At 38.3% G+C, this 27,265-nt stretch overlaps 1 pseudogene; it reads left to right on the forward strand.

Annotated features, from left to right (window-relative positions):
* Positions 1-4,770: 4,770 nt before the first annotated feature.
* Positions 4,771-27,265, forward strand: part of LOC105805746 — a 92,494-nt pseudogene continuing 69,999 nt past the window's right edge.

The following is a 27,265-nucleotide window of genomic DNA, read 5'->3' on the forward strand; positions in this document are numbered from 1 at the left end:
ATGAGAAATAAAATTTCCTTGCTACTAAAACTTCCTTGCCCACCAAGCAATTTTCTCAAACCATAAAGAATGATGAGCAATGAATGGATAAACAAATCGTGGTATATTCATATGAAGGAATACTACTCATTGATAAAAAGGAATGAACTGTTGATATGTACAACAATATCAATGAATATCAAAATAATTACATTGAGTGAAAGAGGCCAGACAAAAAGAATATGTACTTTATGATTCCATTTATATAAATTCTAGAAAACAGAAACCAATCTGTAGTCTCAGAAAGGAAATCAATGGTTGCCTGGGAATAGGAGTGGGGAGGGGAGAGAGGGCATCATTGTAAAGGGGCATGAGAAAAATCTTTGGGGGTGATGGATATGTTCATTATCTTAAATATGGTGATGATTTCTTAGGTGTATACATATGTCAAAACCTATCAACTTGTACACTTTAAATATGTATGGTTTATTATATGCCAATATTACCTTGGAAAACTGGGTGGGTTTTTTGTTTTTTTGTTTTGTTATTGGAGAGAGTCTCACTCCGTTGCCCGGGCTAGAGTGCCGTGGCGTCAGCCTAGCTCACAGCAACCTCAAACTCCTGGGCTCAAGTGATCCTCCTGCCTCAGCCTCCTAAGTAGCTGGGACTACAGGAGTGCGCCACTGCACCTGGCTAATTTTTTCTATTTTTAGTACAGATGGGGTCTGGCTCTTGCTCAGGCTGGTCTTGAACTCCTGAGCTCAAGTGATCTTCCCACCTCAGCCTCCCAGAGTGCTAGGATTATAGGCGTGAGCCACTGGGCCCAGCTGGAAAACTTTTTTAAAAGTGATGGATAACATGCCATATCATAAAAGATAAATGGAGGCATGATTATATAGAAAAAGCAAATAAATGGAACATAGCCAAAAGTAGCTATCCTGTCATCTGAATTCTTAAAAATCTTATTCAGTCACCTGAATAAAAAAAAAATGCTGGATTCTATGTGAGCTTAAGTTTGCTGTTCTACAGTTTAGTGCTTCTACTCAAAGATATTGGGGAGCAAATAAGCCTAACTACTGTTGGGTTCCCAGAGACAAGATGGATTGCTTTCTTGATTTCTCTTTCAGCTAGTTTGTTATTGGTGTATAGAAACACTACTGATTTTTGTATGTTGATTTTGTATCTTGGAACTTTATTGAATTCATTTATCCATTCTAAGAGGTTTTTGGTGGAGTCTTTAGATTTTTCTATCTATGAGGTCGTGTCATCTGCAAACAGAGACAATTTCACTTCCTCCTTTCCAATTTGTATACCCTTTATTTCTTCCTCTTGCCTAACAGACCACACCTGAGACCCCAGGGCCTCAGTTAGCTTTTCCTTCTTCTACTCTTACTGCAATCTCTTGGGAATGCCCCACAAGGCTAGCTATGGAGTGGGAGTGGGTTTGATGATTTTTTAGGTGTATACATATGTCAAAACCTATCATCTTGTACACTTTAAATATGTATGGTTTATTATATGCCAATATTACCTTGGAAAACTGGGTGGGTTTTTTTGTTTTGTTATCGGAGAGAGTCTCACTCCGTTGCTCGGGCTAGAGTGCCGTGGCATCAGCCTAGCTCACAGCAACCTCAAACTCCTGGGCTCAAGCAATCCTACTGCCTCAGCCTCCCGAGTAGCTGGGACTACAGGCATGTGCTACCATGCTCGGCTAATTTTTTCTATGTATTTTTAGTTGTCCATGATGATGGCAGAAGTGCAAAAGCACAGAGCAGAAACACATTACATCTCTTAAGACCTAGACCGAGAACTGGCACCCTCACACTTGCGCCCACATCCCATTGGCCAAAGCAAATCATATGGTCAAGCCTAACATCAATAAGGAAGAAAAGGCTCACACCTGTAACGTCAGCACTTTGGGAGGCTGAGGTGGGAGGACTGCTTGAGGCCAGGACTTCAAAACCAGCCTGGGAAACATGGGAGAGGGTACCTTCAGCCAAGGAGTTCGAGGTTACAGTGAGCTATGATCACACCACTGCACTCCAGCCTGGGTGACAGAGTGAGACCCTGTCTCTAAAAAAAAGTTAAAAAAAATAAGGAAAGAAAGTATGCTCCTCCCATGGAGTTCTGGGGAAATGGGGTGGAAAGGAATAAATATTATACTAAAGAATAGTCTAATCTACAGGTTGATTTTTTCTTTCCTGTTCCTATACATTTATCATTCTTATACTGCTGTAGATAAATAGAAACTTGTGTTTAACAATTTGCAAGCGTGATTTATGTTTCACAATTTACAAAGTTGATTTCATGGATTACAAGGCTTCATTTTCTATCACTTTTCTGACAGGTACAATATTTTTCCCTTGGTTTATCAGGCTATTATATTAAAACATTATGGGGGGGCTGAAGTTTATACCACAGAGGTAATGTCAATTGGTAATGTATTCAATAGTAAATAACATGAAACAACTTATAGTTGCTGGAACAAATAGGAATTTATTTTTCTCATGTGATAAGCAATTCAAAGGCAGGCAATCTTGGGCTAGCAATATTATCAAAGACCCAGTTCTCTCTCTCTTTCCAATCCATGATTGTTAGTGTATTGATTTTTGTCTTTATGGTTGTAAGATGGCTAATGCAGCTCCACATGTCAAGTCTATATTCAAGGCAGGGAAAAAGGGCAGAGGGCCACAGCAGCTGACATAGTCTCCCCTTGTGTTCAGAAAGCAAAACTCTCCCAGAACCACCCTCAATAGGTGTCCATTTATATCTCATTAGAAAATAAGGTTTTGAGTATTATAGCCTTTATAAAAAAAGAAGGCAAGGGTGAAGACTATTGGAAAGGAATATTGAGACAACCTACAGTAACTATCAGAGGGGGACACACATGATCCTTTGTACCCAACCATCTTTCCCTTCAAGCAATCCTTACCTTGAGGTATCCAGTTGTAACAAGTACAAAATATACACCCCATGGGTACCTGCTGACTAAATGATAACCCTGTCCCTGGCCTCTGTTCCACTTAGAAACATGGCCATCTGTGTTTTTCATCATGCCTCATAGGAATTGATACCTAGTTTTATGGATTGATTTAGACATTTTGCTATTCTCAAGCAATGCTATAATGTTTACTGATTTGAAAAATACCAGGAAAGGCTACTATTTTAAGATTGTGTCCTTGGGCAAGTTACTTAATTACTTTGGGCTTTAGTTTCATTTCTTTAAATATGAGCTTAAGAGAAACTGTCTTGCAGGGTTGCTGAAAAGATAAGAAATCATGTTTAAAAACAGCTTCATACTTTGCCTGGCATTTAGTAAGTATGTTGAATTTTGTTACTTGCAGCTGAATGCATTCCCAATTGGTATACTCACTGTGCATTAACAAGCCTCACCACCTCCCGCAATGTTTTGATGTAATACTCTGACAAACCAAAGGGGTAACATATATTCATTAAAAAAGGAATGCACTGTGAAGACTTATAATCAGCAGTTGACATTGTTGCCGTTATTGTTCTAGGGTACTTCAACTCATTGTGATTAAACAGTTCATCCTCCTTTGCTTTGCAAACAGTTTCAGAGCATGATAAGGCTACCAATAACATGTTAAGAATGTGCATCCAGCATTGCTTTTATCTGGCTGCTAACTCTGTATCACTGTTATGTACCAGGCTTCTAGAGTGGTCACATGTTAAGGGGGATAGGGAGACTTTTTAAAATATGAAGGGGAAATGTAGAGGAATATAAAAATATCTTGCCTGAAACATAATCTCTAGGCCAGGCAGAAATTTTCTTCCTCCTTCCCTCCTGTCCCTGCCTCACCAAAGCCCCTCTCTGCTCCTCCTTCAGGCAGGGATAGAACATTGGGAGAAAGTAGGAAAGTTTCTGCCTGTGCCACCTCTTTCTAGAGACAAAATAATTTGTTCTTTTCTTCCCTTCTTTTCTCAAATTCACTGGCTACAACGTTTACACATTTGTTATTTTCCACTCACTGCTCTCATTGGGATTCAGCTCCAATCACTCAACTGAAAAGTTAACTAGATCAAGAAATAATTAGACTATCCAGTCATTAATTGCACCTGACATTAACTTAGATGAATAGACACATGACCTGTTACAAATTCATTGGGAGGTTCAGTGTGTTGAATTTCTCTCAATTTCACACACTAGAAGTAATCATAGGTTCTCTCCCTTTATCTGCCAAAGATTAATCCCAGTAATTTGGGGGGTGAAGAGAAAGCAACCACCAAAACTACAAAAAGGAAGTATTTCCTCCTATTGTTAATACTTAGTGATTACTTCCAATGTGAAAGGGTTTAACTTTAATAACAATTTTTAAGTCACAGGTTTCATTTAAAATTTTTCATTCTACACGTATATACTTATTTAGATTAATTTTCATAACCTCAATAAGTAGGAGTGTGGATACCTGTTTTTCTCTCTTGCCAACTGATAGGTATGAAGAAAATGATGGTGGTTGTGGTGGCAGTGGGGTCTTCTAAGTGTCATTAGTACCTAAATGGGAGAGAGGACAGTTCTGACACTTCAGCAAGGTTTACTCAGACCCTGGATTTGCTTAAATCATCGTAGAAGATCAGGGCTTGTAGTTGCCTTAACAATCATCCCCTAATTATCTGTCTGTTATACAGACAGTTGTTTGTTTGGTTGGTTGGTTGGTGTTTGTGTGTATATACAGCATATGGCAGAGACTCCTTGATCAGTGTGTACCTGCACCAACAGGTTTAGTGCAGTAAGTAGAGGATATTTGCACAAATCAGTTCTAAAAAGTTGACATGGACATGCATCCCATTCCACAAGCAGGAATGTGTTCTAATGTCAATTATTGCATAAAAGGTAAGACATTGCCTTAATATCATGCTCATGCTTGATATAAAACCCTTTCCTGAGAGCAATGTTTGATAGAGGAGGGTCAAGGGAGCATGAGAGTGTGGGGTACAGAAAGTGAAACAGGGAGTTAAGAGAGGAGGAAAAGGATCAGTGATGGGGAGAGCGGAGGAAGAGCAGGCGGAAGATACCATGTTACCACTCTGCCTTGAGATTAAACCAATGGTTCTCAAAGTGTGGTTTTCAAACCAGCAGTATCAACATCATCAAAGAACTTGTCTGGGCTGCACCCCAGACCTACCGAATTAGAAACAACCCCTGCAGGTGATGCTGATGGACGATCAAATTTGTTAAGGGAAGAAAAATAGTTTTCTCCTGTACCCATCATGAGTTCTTAGCTGGGACTCCCTGTGACAAAAGACAGATTAACAAGAGAAAAACAAAGAGAAGTATAATAGCATGTATATCTTCTGTGTACATGGGAGATAACTCAGAGAAATGAGTAAATCTCTAGAATAGATCTTGAAGAGTTGTCTTAGACGTCAGGCTTAAATATTACACCATCCTTTGCTGAAACAAAAAAAGAAAGGTGTGGGGAAAGCCCAGTTATGAAAAGCACCTTAAACAAGGGTTTGTTATGCAAATTTAAGTTGATGCTTTCTCCATTGTTAAGAATCTCTAGTGATTTAGTCATCCTTCTCTTCCTGGAGCAGAGAGAAAAACACTCTTACAAATGGAGAGTTCCTTTAAAGACGTAAATCTCTCTTACAAAACTATAACTTCTACTCTGCCTTCAAAGCTTCTCTTATGTCTGCTGTTGCCCAAAATAACCAGTTCAAAATAATTCTTATGCCAAAGATGCATATTTGGGGTGGCATATTTTGGTCTCTTCCAGTCATGTTTTGAGGTGACATGTCCTGAACCCGATCATTTGAGAACCACCACTGCATTAAACATTATTGATGATGTCCACCTGGACATGAATATATTCCCACTGGACCACGTGCATCTCAAGGGCAGTGAACAGGGATCACCAATGCATATCCAGCCCCTAGGAGCAGGCTGGGAAGGGGCCACATAGAATATATTGCTTGAATCAATAAATTATTCCTGTTTGAGAATGGGTAAGTCTTTTTCCTGATAGCAAAATTTAATATGGTAATACTGTTAATGTAAAAGTCAAATTCTGTAAAATAATTTTAAAGAGATTTATTCTGAGCCAAATTTGAGGACCATGACCCAGAGCCACGCCCAAGAAGCCTTGAGCAAGTGGACTCGCTGTGGCTGGGTTATAGTTTGGTTTTATACATTTCAGGGAGACAGGGGTTACAGGTAAAGTCATAAATCAATACGTGGAATGAATACATTGGTTTGGCCTGAAAAGGTGGGCTATCTTGAAGGGGGTGGGGGGGTTTACAGGTTATAGGTGGGTTTAAAGATTCTTTGACTTGTAATTTGTTAAAGACATGAAGCTTTGTCTAAAGGCTTGGAATGTTTTAAGATAAGGAGCTGTTCATCTGAGATAGGCCACTGGACATATATTTGTTGTATAAATTGAGGACCTGCAGGTTTGTCTTGCCTACCCTTAGGCCTATTAATGGGTTACAAAGTATGTCCCCAAGAAGGGGGGGCATGATGAGGTGTGTCTGACCTCCCTCCTCCTGGAGGGCAATTTAGTTTCAGGCTATCCCCTTGGCCAAGAGGGGGTCCATTTAGTCAGCCAATGGGGGGTAGCTTTAAGATTTTATTTTAGTTCACAATTCCAAGACAGAGAGAATCAGGGAGAAGGAAGTGTTAGAAGTGGGTGTGTGAGCAGAAAAATGTCACACTTTGGCCCAGCATTGTCCCTTCCTCTTGAGAAAAAACATACTCAGGAATATCACTTTAAAGGTAGATTCCAAGTTTTACAGAAATAATTTTAACATTCTCCTTCCTTTCTATTTTCCATTTGAGCAACAGGTTAAAGTAGCAATCCATATAATTTGTAACCTGTCGTGAAGTTATGGGCCAACATTTCAGATTCAATACCCTTTGTGTAGAAGGAATATTCTGTTCACAGTGTTGTGGCATATGAAATAATGCCTGAAAGTATGGTGCTTTGGCATGCTGAGTACTTTGAATTTAAAAAAAAAAATTTGAAGGTCTTAGAAGCTTCCTCAGAACCAAGGATATCTTGGTTATCTGGTTTCTTCCCCCCTCCAAAGCACGGTGTTTGGGGTGGGGGGTATGGCTCTCTCTCTGGAATTTCCTTAGTTAAATAAGGCCATTTTCTCTGTTACATATTCCCACAAAAGGTTAATGTGGAAAGATTTTAGTAACAATCATATTTGGGCATACTTCTCCATGGGGAATGCAAGTGGGACTTGAGTTTCCCCTCTGACTTATAACTACCATGGCCATATAATTTATCTTCTAACCTGGGACACTTTTGAGAGCAAAAGGGATGCTATTAATAACTACACCAGGGCAATAGGCGTGAACTGGGAGGTACGATTGCCCTAGCCTGTTTGAATATCATTAGAATTCAAACTCTGCACTAAAGAGATGTGTGTGGATGGCAAACATTTTATGCCCACCTCTTATAATTGCTGACTTCAGTTATACGGCCTCTTTGAAGATAAAACTTAGGTAGTTCCTTTCATCCATATTGGATAGTATTTGAATCTTTCCTTCATTTTTGTAAAGCCCAAAGCTCACCTTTCCCCACACTTATTCCACATTAGACCAGCTGACCTTTCAAAGCAAATGGAAAAAATACAAAAGCCCAGTTTACATTAATCCAACCGAGTTTTATTCTATTCTTAGCTTATATTTTTGGACAGCAAATCCTTTAGAGAATGCTGGAGCCCTTAATGAATCACCTGGGCAGATAAGGAAAGGGAAGGCTATTTTCCCTCCTTTCCTTTGAGAAAATGGCAAAATATTTCTCTCAAGACTGGGGGATTGTAAGGTAAAAACAGGCCCCTCCCACTTCCATACATTTATTGATTGACCTATTTGTTTCTCTCTTCCAAAGTGTCCTTGTGAGCGTTATTTACGTCTCTATCCCAAGATCTTGCACAAAGTAAGTGTTTTGTTTGTTTGGTTGTTGTTTTTTTTTTTTTATTTCAGCATATTACAGGGGTACAAATGTTTAGGTTATGTATATTGCCTTTGCCCCATGTGAGTCAAAGCTTCAAGCGTGTCCATCCCCCAGACAGTGAGAACCGCACCCATTAGATGTGAATATACCCATCCCCTCCTCCCCCTCCCACCTGCCCGATCTAGCACCTCTTGTATTATCCTGGATGGAGCTGGAGCCCATTCTACTAAGTGAAGTATCCCAAGGATGGGAAAACAAAGTAAGTGTTTAATATATGTTTACTGAATGGATGGATGGATGGATGAACCACAGGGAACTTCCACTTGTCCTCAGTGTGAACAGAAATTGATGACCCCGTGCTGCATGCACCCCATAACAGTCTTGGGACTAAAGAAAATTCTAGCTGTAAAGTCCCCTTCTAATCTCCCCTCCCTTGCCCTTATCTCCTTGACCAAATTGTCAGCACTTACACAAGCCATGCAGCATTCCTGTACTTCACTGTTTGTCTGAGGCAGAGAAACCAACCTGATGAAAGTCCATGGACAATGGGAACAAAAAGAAAGGAACTGCTATACTCTCCACCTAGAATTGTAATGAGCTGATGTCTATAGAAGAGTTTTTAAACTGTAAAATATCATTATCACAGCAATTATCATCATTATCTGAACTCTAAAGGTCACTGAAAGTGAACTGGTAATAGGCAGATTAATAGGAGAAAAAGGCATACAAATTTTTTAACATGTATAGGCATAGGGGAATTGCAGGAGAATGATTACCCAACAACTCAATGAGGTCCAGATGCTTATATACCCTTCTTTATAGAAGAAGGGGAAGTGGGGGAAATGTGGCCACTTTGTGGGGTAGTAAGGTAATCTTATATAAGGAATGAATGGGCCCAATGCTTAGACAATGGTTAGTAAATAATTCTTTTTGGAAATTGGAATAGGATTTGAGAACAGACAATAGTTTGAGACAAAGTTCATCTGGGTTCTAGGTGTGGTACTTAATTTTTAGTCTCTTCCTCTAGGATATAAATTTAATCTTTTCTGGTTAATGAAATTTCAGGGAAGAGATTGAGATCACTGTATTCCTCTTTGACAAGTCTGGTTTCCAGGTATTACTAGATAAGGGAACCTCAGAGAATAGACTCATCTTGTGCGTTGGGAGACAGAGGATTGAGAGATGGCGCTGGGGGTGGGGATGGTCAGACAGACCTTGAGGCAGCTTCTTTAGTTCAGCATGTCAAAGTGGCATAATTGGGGTATCGTTTTTGGAGCCCCAGCAAGCCCTTAACATGAACCACCAGTTTGCCAAGGATTCTTTTTCCAAAAGCACCTCAAAATTTGATGGATGAGTAAATTGCTACTTCCCTCCTGACTGTCTGCCCATTGGCAGAACAAACTGCCAAAGTTTCATGTGAAAACACTAGAAACTAGAGCTTTCTGGCCATTCCAAGGAGCTGTGAGGAAATGATAAACTAGAATACACATGTTTTTCCCCACATGGTTATTCGTAAATCACACTGTAGCTTTAATTTACTTTAAGATGATTTATAGCTAAGACTTACTCAAAAGTCACCTCCAATGTGATCAATGCATGCTGTTTTCTAGTAATCCTATTAGCTTAGGGTAGCTTTTCAAGCAAACTTTTGCTGGTAACAGCTGTCATCTCTTTGGTTTCCTTAGGAACACACCCAGGGGATGCATACGATGAGAAAAAACCACAGTGGCCAGCATGTGCGGCACCTGGAACTCTCGTACATGGCTGGTGGGAGTATAAAATGGTACAATTACTTCTGAAAACTCTAGAAAGGAACTTTGTAGTTGCTTATAAAGTTAAAATCTATCTCCCCTATGACCCAGCAATTCTACTCCTAGGTATTCACCCAAGAGGAACGAAACCATATGTCTACCTAAAGATTTGTACAAGAATATTTATTCTGTTTTATTCCTATTAGCCAACAACTCAATGTCCATCAAGAGGAGAATGGATAAATAAATTTTGGTATATGTGTATAATGGAATAAAATTCAGTGATAAAACAGGATGCACCATGGTACATACAACAACATAGATAAATCTCAAAAGTATTATGTTGAGATATAAATGAGTACATACAGTTATGTACCACATAATGACATTTTGATCAATGACAGACGCCATATATGATGGTGGTCTCATATGCTCATAATATTGTATTTTTATTGTACCTTTTCTATGTTTAGATACACAAATACTTACCATTGTGTTATAATTGCCTACAGTATTCAGTACAGTAACATGTGCAGGTTTGTAGCCTAGGAGTAATAGACTATGCCATATAGCCTAGGTGTGCAGTAGGCAGTACCATCTAGATTTGTGTAAGTACACTCTATCATGTTCACACAATGACAAAATTACCTAACAATGGATTTCTCAGAATGCATCCCTGTCATTAGGCAACACCAGACTGTACTATATGGTTCCAATTATATGAAGTTCTAGAATCTGTGTTAATAGAAATCAGAACAGTGATTACCTGTGGAGAGGGAACATTGATGACAGAAGGTCACAAGGAACTTTATGGGGTGATAAAATGTTCTATATCTTTATTGGGGAAGGGTTACCCATGTAACCCTTTGTCAAATCTCATCAAACACTACACTTAATATCCGTACATTTTATTAAAGCTAAATTGTACTTTACTTTTAAAAAATAAAAGAAAGAAAAATACATAGCAGCATCTAAACGTGCAGTTGTAAGGGACTTCAAAGATAATTTTACTATAATCTCCTCCATTTTGATGCCAGAAAATTCCATATAACAGCCCAGTGGATGACCACTAAGCTCCAATTTGAAACTTACTGTAGGGAAAACACACAATTTCAGCAGAGTCTATTCTATCTTCTGGTGCCCCAGTGAAATCACACTGCTGGCTCATGTTGGGCTCGTAGTTATCTAAACTGGCCTCCGCCAGCTAGGACTTCGCATGTGAATTCTTGTCAACCCTGAGTGTCCCTGTCCAGCTGTGCACCTCAGCATGATTAATACTTGTGCTAAGCATCAACATTTCTCCCAGTGTCTGTAGACACTCTGCATGCCACCCGTGGCCCCTGGAGTTCTCATATGAATAGATTATCTCAGACAACTTTATGAAATTTGGGGGTGAAATTACCCAGAGTCCCTTGAAAGATCATTCTCATATAAACATGTTCTATGAATACACTGGGAAAGAACTGCATTACAGCATGAGACCCACATCAGGACAAGAAGATCTTAGTTGCCTACGTACCTCGTGTATGAAGCCGTATAATTAGGCTGTCATACTTGATAAACCAGGGCAGGGAACACAGCTTAAATTGTGGCTGACGTGCTGTTTCTTCCCTCTCGTGCAATGTTAGAACGTTAGGTTCCACCCAGACTGCCACCATAGGAATGAAGGGAGAACAGTGACCTTCTCCTCATGACTGGGCTTGAAGGTTCAGGAAAAGCCAAAGAATTCTATGGGGTGAGGGTGGGGCATTGTTGTCCACAAAGAAAAGAATTGCAAATACACTTATGGGAAAGAATGCAACTAAATAAATTCTTTCCTTCAGAAGTATGAGATATTTAGCTTTTCTGATTTTTTTTGGTTTTGTTTTCAAATAAGATAGGGCAATAACTTCACTGGATAAACACAAATGGATACTAAAATCCTCATGACTATGGCCTGAATGGATAAGGGGGAGAAAAAATGGGAAATGGTTAAAGAGACACCCCAAAGGTAAGCCAAGTACAAAATGGGAAAGATTTGCATGTTCTCATGTTCCCTACCCAAGAAATAATAATAGCAGTTACTTATTGAATGCTTACCATTGGCCAGCCACTATGCCAAGCATTTCAGAAACATTCTGTTTGATAAGTCCTATTATTATCCTCATCTTACAGGTGGTGAAAGTGAAGCTTGGCAAGGTTAAATAACGGGAATATATCTAGAAAGTCGTAGGACCGGGATTTGAACCAGACAGTTTACCTGGTGAGCCTGAGCTTGTCACCACCACATTACACTGCTTCTAGTCCCCAAGCGCCAGCACATCTCCATTGTGGGAAAACCAACGTCTCTTTCAGAAGCTTATGTGGAAAAACAACCGATACCTGTCAAATCTCTCACAGCAAAGGAAAGTAGTATCTCCAAGTAAGTTTTTAACCTTTCCACATGCGCATGGATACATGGCAAACAATGAAAGGAATCAAGAAGATTGTTGAAAATTACATGTTCTACTGAAAGCAGAATAAAAGAACTATCGCATTTTCATCCCAAGCCATTTTTATGGGTTTCTGTTAGGTTAGAAGAACTGTCAAGTAATAGTTTATCTTAAATTCAAAACTGACACAGACTTTAAAGCTAAATGAATGCAAATTTAAAAAAAAAAAGCCAAACACTCGCCTGGTAAATTATTCAGTTCAGCTCTTTGCTATACATCATCTCATTCCTAATACGTCTTTCTGATTATCACATTCGCAACATTCAGAACAGTGCTGTCTGGACTCACCATCTATCATTAGCAACTAAGTGTTCTGGCTGTTTACCTCCTATCTGACTGTTCCAAATTTGCTAGAAGAAGAAGGAAAACTTTCTCGCAGAGTTTTATTTTAAAAATCCTTTCTCAAAGCCATTAATACTTCTCCATAAAGATTCTGACTTTCAGACCAGGGTTTATCAAAGCACAATATTTTAAACGTTAAAAACATGACTCTCGTACAAATATAAAGTGAGCGTGTATCACCGACTTTTGTATCTTGCTAATCAGAGAATAACAGGGTAGTAGGCTGGTTCAAAGGAGAATTTGAGAGACCGTGTGTACAAGGCAGTGAAAGAAGGAATGCAGGAATAAGATCACTAAATTAGAAGATCACTACAGAAGTAGCTAATGTCCTTACAGTGCAACAAAAATGTAACTTTTGGGACTGTTTTACTGGACAGAAATTATTTACAGCTCAGCCAGACAAAGAAAGATTCAAGTTATATAACCTTTCAGAATCTGGGTCCTAATCAAGAATAAATAGTCAATCAAGTGAAGGTACGTTTCCCTCTAGAATTAAATAATCCTTGGGCGGGCCTGTTAGGAAATGCTCTCATACGTCACTGAAAGAACATAGTCATCTTTTTGCCTTATTTCCAAGTTTTAGATAATTTCATATCTGAAGCATATTTTTGACTAGCAATAGGCATGGAATTTCACAGCTTCACGGTCTTCAACATTTCCAGGAGCAAAAGTATTCTTTCTAGGATGGACTTGATTTATGACGCTGGACCTCCAGCCTGACCCCTGGTAGTCAACTTATTCTAGATGGTGTTGGATAAGTGCTTTCCAATCCAATGACTCTGTCATCAAATGTGGCATTATTAACCCAATCCCAGCTTACTTCCAAGCTCCCTACTCTATCTTCTTTGACACTGATTCCAAAGCCTGAAGAGCATTGTAAAAAACCATAGCCAGGTGTCTTCAGCAGGAGGATATAATAGACTTTTGAGTCACCTTGGCTTAAATTCCTCTAGGTTCACTGTTGATGTCATTGTTCTTTCTGGAAGGACAATTGGCCTTGGGGGCTCTGGAAGGCTGCGCATTCAGTTCTTGTGCACACAGCGCCTACTCTCACCTCCCCCTCGGCTGCAAGCAGGCTCATGTGACTCAGCAATGCTTCATAAAGGATGCCCTACTTGACCTGGCCCTGGGAGTATGTGCAGGACTTGGAAGCAGGGAAAGAACAATTGAGGGTATTCAATGCAGGAATAATAAGGTGAGTGAAGGCATAGAGGACAGTAATGCAGTGCCTGTAGCTTGACTAGAACCAAGGTCTGAGATATGAAAAATAAGAGTGACAAGCAGGGGGCATGGGTTATATAAGGTAAGAAGAAAGTAACATTTGTTGAGTACCTAATACGTGTCAGGCCCTTTCGAGACTCATTTTGGCATGCCAATTTCAAATATTATTTCTTATTCCCTAGATCAACACATTGGAGAGTGAGACACTTCACAATTAGAATATAGCAGCAGAGCACTCCTTTTCCTAAGACTGTATGACTTCCACTTCCCTTATCAATAAACCTACATCAGATTCCACCAACTTTTCCTAGAAAATTTGGCCCGAAAGTGGCCTTAGCTGAAAAATAAACCCAATCTGCTCTCTCATGCTTGGGTCTTACATGACAAACCATGCTTAAAATTGATACAGTAATTGTAATAATCATAATCCTAGCTTAATGTTTTCTGAGCAATTGTCATGTGCCAGACATACGCTGAGCAGTGTGTGTGTATCATCACCTTTAATCTCCATGACAACCTTATAAGGTAGGTACTATGATTAATTTCCATCTTGTAGACAAGGATTCTCTGAAATGAACAGGTAAGCAAGGAGCACAAGGTCACAGAGTTAGTAAGTGGTGGCACCAGGATTTTAATCCAGGCCTCTGACTTCACATTGAAGAAACTCTATGGAGAAAACCTGCTGCAATGACTACATGGTAATCATGGCACTTCCAGGACTTACAGTTTAATGTGCACCTGTCTCACCGAAATCTCACACCATCTCACCTCCACCTGCCCAGTCTGACCAGAAGCCTAGCACCAATATGCTGGTGAGATTACTCTAGCTGAATAATAAACTAAGAACAGCATTACAACAAGCATAACATCTTAATCAAGTGTAATGGTGAAAGAGAGAGCAAGGAACGAGGAGACTAGAAAAGGGTAGTAGGTAGACACAGTGGTTAGGCTCAGATTCTGGAACTAGACTTCCTGGGTTCAAATCCTGGCTCCATCGCTTACTAGTTGTGTGACCTTGAGCAAGTTACTTAACCTCTCTGTACTTTAGGTTATCCATCCTTAAAATGGGGATAATGATATAACATATCTCAAGATTAAAGGATTATAAGGATTAAATGAGTAAATACTTATCAAACATGTAGACCAGTGCCTGGCATATAGTAAGTGTATAATAAACTGAATCAGGGAAGTTGCAGGTGGGCCAATCATAGTCCTTGATGCCTAGAACCACACTGACATGTTTAAAAACAGCATGTGAAATAGAGAAACAAATCAAAGACTAGATTAGCTGGATCTAATCTAGTAGATTGGATTTTGAAAAGCAGTCAGCCAAACACTTTATTCAGCCATCTAAAGCAAAGTCACACCAAGGGTAGCAATCAGCATGTGTTGGGGGTAGGCCCAGTTAACTTGTTTTTGTTCTAGCACAGCAGAATTGACATGTATCATAGTGTGTGTCTTTAAAATTCGATAACAGAGAAACTTCTATACACAAGCATTCAATAAAGACAGCTGAGTATCCCCCTAGTGTAACTCAATTTTCCTAGTGGGTGATCCATTCATTGTGCTGACTGAAAATGGCCAGTCAGCCACACAAAATAATATTTCTCAGGAATGGGAATTATCCCCATCTGGATAACATTCCATCAAAACTTTGTGGTGGGAGTTATAAAATTGCAGGATTATGTGTATCTCATCAAGAAATTGGAAACAGACAGGATTGGTGGGCTGAGGTTTGCCACCTTAGCCAGAGCCTCCTATTTTTTTCTCCTGTAGATTTCTGCCTTCTACACCAATTAGACTCTTCCCTTTCCCTTTTAGGGTCCTTGTTTCATGAGCCTCGCTGCAGCATCATTTTATCAAGGAAATAGACTTAATGGAACATAATGACTTGCAAAGCTGAATCTCCTGTGAGTACCTTAACTGTGTATTATAAAAGTCCTTGTCCTCGGACACCCTACATTGTTGCTCTGTTCCTCTGCTGCCATTATGTATCTTTCATTTCCTATTCAACTGTTGCTTCTACTGCTTTTCTTCATCAATTTCTTTCTTCCCAGATCACTGCTAAAAGCCGATGCTTCTATCTCATGCAATGAAATAGGGTCTGACAGAAATAGCTGTTGTAGAACATTGGGGAAAATAGATTGATAGACACAAAATTAATTTTGAGTTCCTTGAAGTTTGTCTAGTTTCAATTTAACTTTTAGTTGTGCCAAACGAGCAAAATAGTCTAGCAAAATTTGAAGTTTATAAAAATATTGCAATATTTGATCTAAATATTTGATCTGTGTATCCTAAAACACAGAGTTTGCTGTTAAAAACATTTTCTACAGCATTCAATATGATATTCTTATATCCTAAGGCCTGGATCTTCTTCAGATACCTTAATGTTAAAATGTTACATCAATTGGCGAATGCAGGCGGGTTTATTTTTCAAACCGGTTACCTATTAGAATGCATCTACACCTTCACTAGGATCTATGTTATTTCCTAGCTTTCTTTCCCCTTTCCCTTAACAGTTGGGATATTTCCATAGAAGAAACTCCCTCTTGCCAAGGATCCTCACTTCCTGTCAACACACATGAAACACAAAGGCTCTAAAAAGAGAGCATTTAACCTGATTATAAGCAAGAATCCCAACAGGAAATTATGTATAATTTCATATGTTACTACTAGTAAACACCAGGTGTTTCTCGTCTTTTGTTAAAGGATTATGTGTGTTGCACATTTTACCAAAATTGCCCTGTGTGAGGTTGTTTTGTTGCTAAGTCCCTTCTTAACATTATGCCACAAACATCCAAGGCCCCTACAAAAGATGCAGTTCTTTATTTTGGAATGTCATGCGGCTGATTCACCATCAACATATGTATTGGCATTGTCCTGCCAAACAGTTGCTTGGTCTCATTTGTGATAAAGACATACAGGTGTGCCTGTTAGCTAGCTGACGTCAGAGCAACAGGCGGTGCCCATCTGCTGTATTCAAGAGAAGGCAAATGGTCTATAAAACTTTCTAACCTATAGCCTTTGCCTTATCTAATAAGTACACTTAACCTAATGATTCTTAGCCCTGGATTTGAGAATCCTTCCATGTTTCTCCAATTGCTTCAAGGTATGTCATGAAAGCTTTTAAGATATTAGCAAATGAAATAAACTTTGGTTCAACCTAAACTTGGTTGGATGTGTTCAATTTGAAGGTAGTGACATCCATTAAATTAAATAAAAATATGGTAGAAAAATTAAATGATAGGAAAAAATCCTACTTTTTCCTCTGCAATAGAAATAAATACTAATTTACTAAAAATGTAGTGTACTAAAAAATAAACAAAACAAAACAGAAGCAAAAACACCAAACTCTCTCTGTATATATGTATACCTATATACACATACATATGGTGTGTGTGTGTGTGTGTGTGTGTGTGTGTGTGTGTGTATATATATAATTGGATATTGAAAGTTCAAACACTATTCTACCCTCAGTGGATGGTAATTCTTAAAACTGAGGCATTCTGTTGTAATCACAACATTGACAAAATGGAGGGAATGAGCCTACAATGAGATTGCAGTTGACAAAAAATAATTTGGAACAGAAAAAAATTTTTTAATGTTAAATAATATTCCAAATGTTAAATATCTGAGCAATAGGCAGGCATGGTGAGTCTCCTTCAGTATCTCGGGTTGCAATGTAAACCAAGCTTGCCTTAACTTCAAACAGTCTTTGCTTTTACCCAGAGATGTAAAAAGGCAAAATTAAACAGTCTCTTTTATCTTGATCCTATGTGATATCAAACACCCCTACGGCTTACCTACAGACCTAAGGTATATATTGAAATGACTCATAGATGAAACAGACTTATCATAGCATCCCATGGTACCTCTCAGTTTTATATACGTGTCTGTGTGTGTGTGTGTGTGTGTGTGTGTGTGTAAAATATGTATTCCAAGAAGAGCCTGACTTCCACTCAATTTTGCTTTCTGCAAGCTTTCTCACACTAATTCTTAAGTAAACAGTTCTATTTAAATAGCTGTTTTCCAGCCTTCTTCCAGTGAATATTTTGGTGTACTAAGAGAGGAAAAAATAGTTTTTGCAAGATAAAAACACTGGCATTTTCAACCACCAAATAAAAAGTGGCATGATTTTCATTAGTTATTATTTTCAAAATGCTCAATATTTGTATGAACTCAGTGAGGATCTTAAGCAAGAATAAGATAATTACACAGCCAACAGGTCCAAGTTTAGCAGGGCCTCATTACAGACTCATGGATACCTCTAGAGATGTGATTCAGGTCTCACATGTCCAAACAATAACTGAGAGATGATGTGTCAAATTAAAAACAGACACATATTTTTCTGTCCACAGTTTGAATCTAGAAGCATAGTCTATTTGTCCACTGCCTTGGATTTGGGCTGAGATGGAAATACTTTAACAACAGAATACAGCAGAAATGATGCTGTATCCATTCTAGACTCAAGTCTTTAAGAGGCCTGGTATCTTCTACTTTCTCTCTTGGAAGTAAGCTGCCATGTAAGAAGTACAATCACCCTAAGCCAAACATGCTCTGATACTTTCAAGCCATGTGAAAAGACCCCAAAGAATGAGACACTATGCAGAGAAACAGCCCAGTGAGCTCCAAGACACCAGTCATGTGAGTGAAGAAGCCATCTTGTAAGTAGACTCTTTGTCCTCCAACTCCAAATCGCAACCCCTTTCTGCCTCAGCCAAGAACAAGTTGAGCAGAAAGGAGCTGTCCATCTAAGTCCCATGTGAATTTCTGACCCATTACACCATGATCAATATAGATGGGTTCTTTTAAACCTCTAAGTTTTAGGGTGGTTTGCTAAAACAAACAGATAAACTAAGAGATGACTCATTTTGCATGACTGAAAGCTCGGCTTTAAAATAACTTTTAAAATAAGGAAAAATTCCACATGAATTGGATTTTCCTCCCTGTATACTAGTAAATGAATACCAGAAAAATTATTGCCCTGTTAGCTAAACTTGACTTTACTTTTCCTTGTGTAGTCTAATCTAATAAATGAAGACATTAGATGTTAGCCCTGCTACAGGCCAGTTTTATTATGGCAAAATTTAAAACATATACAAAAGAAAATGCTCTGCCACAGGGCCAGTTGACAGTAGCACTGGAGAGGAAAGCAGCACACAAAGGTGTCCACCTCCCCTCTCTACTAGGAAGGAGAAAGGTTGATCACTGAAGACAACTTTAGACCCTTATCAGCCCAAAGAAGGCACCAGAGGAATCTACACAACAAACTTTTCCAACCAGCTTTTAATCTGCCATTTATTTGACCTCCAACAGGTTGCCACTCCTAGAAACTAAAAGTTCTTTTCCTCTGTCTTGTCACTGCTCTAAAAATTTACTCTTCTGTATTGAAGATGCTCTATAAGCTGGAATTCAAAGCCACCTCTTTGAAAATTACTCATTTCCTGGGTATCTCCCATGTGTATGTGAAATATACATGTTAATAAACTTCTGTTTATTGTTCTCCTGTTAGTCTGTCTCTTGTTACAGGGGTCCACAACAGCTAAGAACTATGGAGATTAGAGAGAAAATTATTCTGCTCCCACCCCGCACAATTATATCAAGATTAAGGCTATCTGCTAAATGAAAAACACCCAGAACAACATCAATGAACAAATGACAGAATGGAAGAAGATCTGCGCAATGTCTAAAACCGACAAGAAACAAATATGCAATATGTTCAAGGAACTACTAAAAATGAATTAGAAAAAGGCAGCAAGCTCAATCAATTAGTAGGCCAATGGTATGTAGGTAATTCACAGAAATCGAAAGCCAAAGGGCCAATAAATAATATGAAGAGATGTACAAACCCATTAGTAATCAGGGAAATGCAAATCAACACAGCAGTGCTCTATGGCTTGACAGTTAATAGCTGGCAGCAATAAGAAAGCTGGCTAATACCAAGGGAAGACAGGATATAGAGATAGGAATTCTTAAGCACTGGGGGTGACCTGGTGAACCCATTCTCTATGGCCATCCAGCAGAATTTTGTGAAATTATACAATTTAGTCAACTTGTATAAGACTACTCAACATTTATAACATGCACACTATTTGACCCATATCTTCTTCTTTAGGAAAAATCTTATGGGCAGACAAAAAACTTAACACGTGTTAGAAGTTGTTGCTTAAGAATAGTTACTATATCATCATGTATAACAAAAAATTGGTAAAAACTTAAAACAGCCATCAATAGACATCTGCTAATTATAAAGTACTCTTAAGCAAAAAAATTTTATTCAGCTTGAACACAAAAACACAATTTAGGAGATAAGGAAGCAATTTGACCACGTCAGATTCCCGCATTTTAGTTATAGTATAGTTCTCCATAGCAGCAGTTGGCAAATATATTTTCTGTAAAGGGATAGAAAATAAATATTTTAGGTTTTGTGGGCCATATGGTCTCCATCACAACTACTAAACTCTGCTGCTGTAGCATGAAAGCAACTATAGACAATATGTAAATAAACAAGTATAGCTGTTCCAATAAAACTTTATTTATAAAAACAGGCAGCAGGCTGGATTTGGCACACAGCTATAATTTGCAAACCTCTACTCTCTAGAATAAGGACATTTTTATAAAATCCTGGTTCTGCAATTAGCTACATGCTTTGGGGCAACTTATTTCTTCTATCCTATTTCATCTCATTGTTATGAGAATTAAATACCACATATGAATACAAGTCAACTGCTAAATGATATAAAAATATAGATTGCTTTTACCATTTCCACGTGTTTCTCTTATTATTACATTTATTGTACTCCAGTCTTATAACCTGCCTCTGAAGGTGGGTATTTGATATCCTTTTATTCATCTGAGAAGCTTGTTAAACATTCAGTAATCATTCCATCCAGTGCTGGTCTTTGTTCACAGTCTTATAATCATGAACTTTATCAAAGTCTATTTAAAAGTCTTTCTGTTTGTATTATTCCTGGAGTATTCCCATTTTTATAATTTGTACAGCTTTTTTTATATAGTGACAGTTTCATGGGTGTATGACCTGTGCAGTTACACAGGTCCCTGTGTTCAGAAAAGCCCCATGCTTGGTTTAATGTTCTGTTGTTGCTATTTGAAATTCTTAATTTTTGAACAAAGGACCCTGCATTGTCACCATTTAGCCAGTCCTGCTCTTATTTACCAGGAAGAAAAAGGAACTTTACATTTTACATTTATAACACCTTCAAGCCACACAAAATGTTTGACAGTAAGAAAACTTAAATGAACTTTATTCCTATGTATAGTTCTTATGAGTCTGGTTTGCTTGAAGAAAATTAAAAGGAGGAAAGCTCTTTAAATTTTGTTAGGTTTGAGGACTCCCCCCAAATTGGCAGATATAAAACAGCAGAGTTACAGATATCCAGATATAAATATTAAAGGGTATTTTTGTCCTCTTACTGGAAATATAAAAATACTTGATTCATAAAGGTAATAATAACAAATATTTTAAGTGTCATGAAAGTATTAAGAATTTAAAACCAAGTCATAATTACATAATATTTGCATAGTTATAAATAATTTAGATATTTTGTGGTCAAAATGTAAATATATACTTCCAAAGTACTAAATTAAACACTTCCTAGGAATTCATCCTGCTATTCACATAGAAGGCAAGAGTGTGCTGGTTTGAAGGCTTCAGTACCCTACTGACACTATCTGACACACAGGAGGATCAGTTAACTGCATTGTCCTAGTGTGAACAATGATTGTCTCTATCTTAGAAGAAGGGGGAAGTTACCGATGTGGCACAGGCATTGGCTAAGAGCAGTAGCAAGGTCTTAGTGGTTTGCCTTTGATTTCTAAATCACACTGACCAGTTTAGAGCACCCTACAATGAGATTTTCCAAAGTAAGCAGACAACTGCATTGTTTAAAAATGGAGGGAGGAGAGGCTGCTCCACATTATTTACAATGGGGATAAAACACTCTTGTTTTGAAGAAAACATATGTAAATACAATGAATCAATCCACCTTTTTGTAACTAAGTAGCTTACAAGTCAAAGAAAGCCAAAACAATATGTTTCAATAGTGTTTTACTTAATAACAAAAGTTGTTTAAGTCACATATCTATAGTCAGATATGCAAATACTTACTACTGATGTAGCCCCAAAAATGTTATCCCAAGATACAACCCTGTGTATTCATGTCCCAAAGAAAAGAATGCTCTAACCTAATTAAAGACATTGTATACATATATGCACGCATGTATAAATGCACATATACATGCATATATATACACACTACATAAAACATATACATATGTACACACACACAGTAGCCATGAGTATTTTTATTTTTCCTACGTTACTTAAAAAGCATTGCTCAGTCATGGCTGTTTTCTTCATAATTTTAATGTGCCACTATTTGCCATATGCATACCTGCTATGGTTTGAAGTTTATCCCTTCCAAAACTCATGTTGAAACTTAATCCCCAATGTAACAGTATTAAGAGATGGGACCTTTAAGAAGTGATGAAGTCATTAAGAGGGATTAATGCCTCTCTCACAGGACTGAGTTAATTCTAGAAGAGGTGAGTTCTCACTCTTGAAATATTGGATTAATTAATGCGAGAGCAGGTTGTTATAAAATAGGCCACTCCTTGTGTTTTGCCTCTTTCACACATGCTAATGTGCCCTTTGACTTTTCTACCATGCTATGATGCAGTATGAAAGCCCATTCCAGAAGCTTCCAGCATGCCCTTGGACTTCCCAGCCTCCAGAACTGTAAGAAATAAATTTCTTTTTTTATAAATTACTCAGTCTTGGGTATTCAGTTATAACAGGAGAAAACAGACTACGTCAATATCCAAATAACATTTCTAAAGCTTCTGTGGATATTTCCCTTCTTCCTATTCTAGAATTTTTACCACATACCTTAAAGACGTTAACTCTTTGTGACACCACAAATAATGTCCACTTAAATGATTGAAAGCCTTTAGCTGACACAGGGCAAGGAGGAAGGACTACAAGCAAATGAATTTGAATAAATCAGTAAATATGGGAGCATTTAGGTCTTGAGACAGATTCATCCCATCATTTATTTTAGAAATTCATGTTTTCCTGTATCTCATGATGGGCTATTCCAACTATAGGACTTTCAACTTTCGGGAAAAAAAGCTGGCAAGAATGAACACCTTTCATCTGAGTCATTGTGGGGAGTCTCTCTTTTCTGAAAATTCATTTTTATCTGGCCTTCTTTCATCTAAACTGTCCATTATCATCTATAGTTCATCATGCTCATTATAATAACATATACCTTCTGACTCTTCAATAAAAATAAATTTTATTCTATTCTTTTTAGTGTTTAGTATTTTATTAGGTTATAGGTTTTGAAAATTACTACTCCACGTATGACATACCAGAATTCCTGATAAACTGGCACACATATGCTAATCATTTTAGATAATAAAGACACATTCTAATTCTACAAGAAATTACACAAGATAAATATTTAAGATCTTCATTTATGATCAAGAGTAAGTTACATAGCCTAATTTTTTTGTTGCCTCTGGCTCAAAATTAATTTTACTGAATAGGGAGTTGATCTATGTAGAAGAGGAAAATATTTTTCCTTCTACCCTCTTAGGTTCATGGCGGGGGCCCCAAGAACAAAGAGAAAAGCATACATATTTATTTGATACAAGCTTTATATGGCAAAGGAGCCTTTATAAGGAAATAAAGACCCCCCCAAACAGTTAAAACTGAGTTTTTTTTATAATAGCTTTGTTGAAGAATGGAGAATCGTGGAGAAATATGATATGACAAAGGGGACATGAACTAAATATAATAAATTGTGGGAAATTGAGCAAGGCCTGTTTGTTCGGATTCTTATTCTCTGTGTCCCTGTGTCCTCAGATATAAGGATGCTTCTTTCCTCTGGGTATAGGCAAAGCACCTCTCACACGAGGGTCTTATGCCCTGCTTCAGGGGAAGGTCAGAAAATCCTTCCTAGGTTTCATGACCTGCTTCAGGAGAGAAGGGTGAGGGAAAGTCAGAGAGACCTTCCTGCTTCTGCCATTTTCTCAAATCCCTTTAGCTTAAAATATTCAATATGCCAATGTGCCATGTTTTGGGGTAGCATGTTCTGAGCCCCATCATCTATTTCTTGAAAAATATTTTTAAAACCCATTTTTAGTACAGAATCTACATGAAGAAAAACTTTAAAACTCCACTTCAGGGAATGCACACACACAAAAAAAACACCCCCCAAAATTTTGGAATCAACTTAAGGATGTATCTGTTTTTTTCAATGGAAAGAGTCAATATCTTAAAAATATCAATTCTCCAGACTATCAGAAGTTAAAGCATTATAAAGTGACTATAATGAAAACAGTTTGATTCTGGCACTTAATAGAAAGATAGATCAATGCAACAAAAAGGAATATAGAAATAGAGTCAAACAATTCAGTGATTTAGTAAATCATACAGATAATATTTTATATCAGTGGAGAGAATATGGATTATTCAATAAATGATATTAGAACAACAAACTACCTGTTTGGAGAAAAATAAAATTAACTTATTTCTCACTCCCCATAACGAAAATAAATTCAAGATGTATTAAAGATTTAAATTTAATAAAAATTAAAGCAAATATGCAGGAAAGCTAGAAGTTATCTTTTATAAAAATATAATCTTGAGTAGGAATTGTTTTTATAGTTAAGACGCAAAATGTGAATGCTGTAAAACATTGGCTCTCAACCTTGGCTGCACATTAGAATTACCTGAGGAATTTGCAAAAAGTTTCCATCCCTGGACTCCACTCCGAACCAAATGAATCAGAACCTCTGGGGATGAGGCCCAAGTCTCTGTTTTTGTTTTGTTTTTTATTCATTTGTTTGATTATTTAGACTTTTTAATGCTCTCTGGGTGATTTTGATGCACGGTTCAGCTTGAGAACAATTGTCATAAAATAAAACCTTCAGATTATCTCTCATATCATTCTGAAAACTACCTCGGATATTCTTTGCCAACAGTGGCCCAATTGCTATTTTTATTTTGCAGCTGCTACACCGCACCCTTCTCTCTCAGGCACTTCCTACCTTCTTGGCCCTCACCCAAAAATGAAAGACCCTGACTCTCAGAATGTTGAAAATCTTTTAAGGGTTCAAGTTGAGGTTGAGAAGCCCCAAGATCTTCAGTCAGCCAGCTGGAGACCCACGAGAGCTGACGTGTAGTTCTATTCTGAAACCAAACGCCTGAGAACCAGGAGAGTTGGTGGTATAGCTCCCGTCTGAAAGCCAGCAGGCTAGAGACCCAAGAAGAGCCAATGTTTCAGTTTGAGTCCAAAGCTAGAATAGACTGATATCGCAGCTCAAAGTAGGAGGAGTTCCCTCTTACTCATAAGAAGATTAGCCCTTTCTTTTTTCTATTCAGGCTTTCAACTGACTGGATAAGGACGACCCACATTAGGGAGGACAATTTGTTTTACTCAGTGCACTAATTCAAATGTTAATCTCATCCAAAAATACTCTCAGAGACACACCTAGGATGATGTTTGACCAAATAGCTAGGTACATCATGGCCCAGTCAAGTTGACACACAAAATTAACCATCACAATGATGGACGTATGAGTTTTTCTTACCAAGGAGTAACTCATCAGAATAGATAGTTGAATGCCACATTACTTTGTCTCACTCATAGTGAAATACTATAAATAACAAAACTGTTGGGTATTGTCACTGAAAGAGTCAGATGATACTTTAAGATAAAACATTACTTTCTTTCACTTATGTAAGCCATCCTTTCCACAAGAGCTGAAAGTTAACTGACTTCTGATATATATTGCCTTGAGTAATAAGTTAGAAATGTGCTCACTGGCCTAAGAGGCTCATGTATGCTTTAGGTTGGCCCCAGTAGGACTGTACTCATATGTGCACATCACGTTCCATCGACAATCAACCTGACACAAACCACAAGGGGCTCTTAATCAAAGAAGTGGTGATTCAGAGAGATAACACTCTGAGCACTTACATTGACTATGCTTTTGTAAATCAAATGTTAGTTAAATTTTTTTTAGAACAATGTGTAGCTGACCTTGAATCTCAATGTGCATGTCACAAACTACAGCTAAGTTATAAGTTTTGATGCCACTGTCACTTTTACACTCAAGAGGCTGTTGGTTTCCTTCTGGATACTCCACTGGCAGGGAAGGTAGGCTGAGACCACACACTTAGGATACATTCTTTGGTATTTAAAAAAAGTTAAGGTGTCTGCCGGATGTATAGAAAACCCTCCTTTTCATGCATTTGTTCATTTAGTCAAACTACATTTATTGAGCATATTCTGTGTGCCTAGACCCATGACGTGCTGATATCTGATGTAAGAGCCCTTTAGGCAGAGGAAACAGCAAGTATCAGGAAGCCAGACCATGTAGGACCTCCTGGTAGCCCATGAGTATTCAGAGTGAGACAAACAATCATATTCAATTATCTTTTTACAAAAAAACCTCATACTTTATTTTAAAAGCAAAACAAAAGCATTGAGCTATTTTTAAAGAATAGATATTTAAAGAAAGCTTTATTAATAAATAAGCCAAGAAAACTTACAAATAGCTGCAATCTGTGTCAGATACATCCTAGGAAGATTCCCAGTGAGTCACACCCTTGTATAATCTCCTCCCCCCTTGAATATGGGTGGGAACTGTGACTTGCTTCTAGCCAGCTAAATATGGAAAATATGCTAGGATGCCACTCTCATGACTGCCTTATATAAGATTCCTTATATAAGATTACCTTACCTTACATAAGATTCCATCTTAGCAGACTAGAGAGAGACACTCTCCTGCTGGCCTTGAAGGAGCAGAAAGCCATGTTGGAAGCTGCCTATGGAGAGGGCCATGTGGAGGGGACTGTGGGAGGCCTCTAGAAACTGAAGACAGTGTCCAGCTGACAGCCAATAAGAAGCTGAGGGCTTCAGTCCTACAACCACAACGTCCTAAATTCTGTTAACAATACGTGAGCTTGGCCAGGCGCGGTGGCTCATGCCTGTAATCCTAGCACTCTGGGAGGATAAGGGGGGCGGATCGTTTGAGCTCAGGAGTTCGAGACCAGTCTGAGCAAGAGCGAGACCCCGTCTCCACTAAAAAAATAGAAAGAAATTAGCTGGACAACTAAAAATATATAGAAAATAATTAGCCAGGCATGGTGGCGCGTGCCTGTAGTCCCAACTACTCGGGAGGCTGAGGCAGGAGGATCGCTTGAGCCCAGGAGTTTGAGGTTGCTGTGAGCTAGGATGATGTCACGGCACTCTAGCCAGGGCAACAGAGTGAGACCATGTCTCAAAAAAAAAAAAAAAAACAATAGGTGAGCTTGGAGTAGGACCCCAAGCTCCAGATGAGATTGCAGCTCCAGCTGACACTTTGATCACAGCCTAGGGAGACAGAGCAGAGAATCCAGCTAGGTAATGCCTGGACTCCTGACTCACAGAAACTGGGAAATAATAAATGTGGGTTGTTTTAAGCCACTATGTTTGTGGTATTTTGTGATGCGGCAATAAAAAACTAATATACAATCTAACCTGAGTTTTCTCCTTAAATTTAA

Source organism: Propithecus coquereli, unplaced genomic scaffold, assembly GCF_000956105.1.
Source record: "Propithecus coquereli isolate 6110/MARCELLA unplaced genomic scaffold, Pcoq_1.0 Scaffold132, whole genome shotgun sequence".
NCBI classification, from domain to species: domain Eukaryota; kingdom Metazoa; phylum Chordata; class Mammalia; order Primates; family Indriidae; genus Propithecus; species Propithecus coquereli.